The sequence below is a fragment of the Myotis davidii genome, unplaced genomic scaffold (genome assembly GCF_000327345.1).
Source record: "Myotis davidii unplaced genomic scaffold, ASM32734v1 scaffold545, whole genome shotgun sequence".
Classification (NCBI taxonomy): domain Eukaryota; kingdom Metazoa; phylum Chordata; class Mammalia; order Chiroptera; family Vespertilionidae; genus Myotis; species Myotis davidii.
The window spans coordinates 2355868-2357112 of NW_006296634.1; the positions used below are offsets into that span (position 1 = coordinate 2355868).

The window sequence follows — 1245 nt, forward strand, 5'->3', positions numbered from 1 at the left end:
CTTCACACGTATAAGATTGCTTTTTAATGATTACAGAAGCTGGGAATAGAGGGGACAGCATCATTTGGTGAAATGAGGAAGGTATTTGACATGGAAGGGGGATGGGGTGGGTGAAGGGAAAGTGTTTATGCTTTGTCTCATTTATAAAATGGGGATAATTGAAGCATGCTTCAAATGAGTAGGGGATGAAAGAAGCTAAATTATGACGAAAATGTAAGAAAACGTCTAGTACGCTAAGATTCTTAAGGGGAATAAAAATGCCTGTGGCTGGCTCCCTTGATTAAGAGGAGCCCTCCAGAGGCTGTGAAACGGGCTGCTGGGATTGACTCTCTGCAGCCACCGTCCCTAAACTGGGCTTCACGTCTCCTAGCAACGAGCGGTGGTCGCACAGGACGAGTTAGCACTGAGGTGAGTGCCCAGACCAACCTCAAACTCAGAATCTGCGGATGCAGCTGGGAGAGGTCCAGGGGACCTGGGATCCTACTCTCCAACCCTTCCTGACCCTATATGCAGAGTCATCCTAGCGGGCCGGAGCACTGAACCTGTCGCTGTATGGCGGAGAGTTGCCTACTCAGTTTCCGGTTGCTGCGCCTAAAATCTTCGCCATTTCCAGCCTTCAAGTTGCCCTGTGGCATCTCCACCTCATTGAAAGTATTTAGGAATCTCCCCCCCCGACCCCACCTCGTTCGGAGGGATGGGGTGGGGTGCAGGTGGAAGTGGGCATAGAGGGGACAAATAGTGATGATGGAGGAGACGGGGAGAAGAAAAGACTGTTCAGGAAATCCCAAGGCACAACCACAGAGTAGAAATTGTATTACAGGCATACCTCCTTTTATTGCACTTGCTTTCTTCGCTACACAGGTATTGCATGTTTTACAAACTGAAGGCAAGACCCTCCATCAGAAAAAAGATGATCACACCCTTTATTGCGATACTTGAGACAGAACCTGCAATATCTCCCATGTATGCCTGTATCAAAGACACTGCTTATAGAAAACTATATTGCAGTTTCTAACTATAAATTAATAAGATCAAGCACTTAATAATGCCGTTCTTAATCACAATTACATTTAATTGGGTCGGGGGAATGCATGTCATTGCAGTTGATACCGTCAAGAATCTCTTTAACTTGTACCTCAAAAAACCAGAATGGAACTATCGATGTCCCCACTTCAGATATATGTAGAAAAAACTCTGGCCATTATCAAACCAGATATTGTTGACAAAGAGGAGGAGATACAAGCT

At 45.8% G+C, this 1245-nt stretch overlaps 1 protein-coding gene across 1 annotated transcript in view; it reads left to right on the plus strand.

Annotated features, from left to right (window-relative positions):
- Positions 1 to 951: 951 nt before the first annotated feature.
- The window catches only part of NME5 (NME/NM23 family member 5), a 19045-nt gene continuing 18751 nt past the window's right edge, over positions 952 to 1245 (plus strand). Inside the window, exon 1 of the mRNA XM_015569645.1 lies at positions 952 to 971. The gene's annotated coding sequence lies outside the window, so the exon portion shown is untranslated. The remainder of the gene's footprint in view (positions 972 to 1245) is intronic.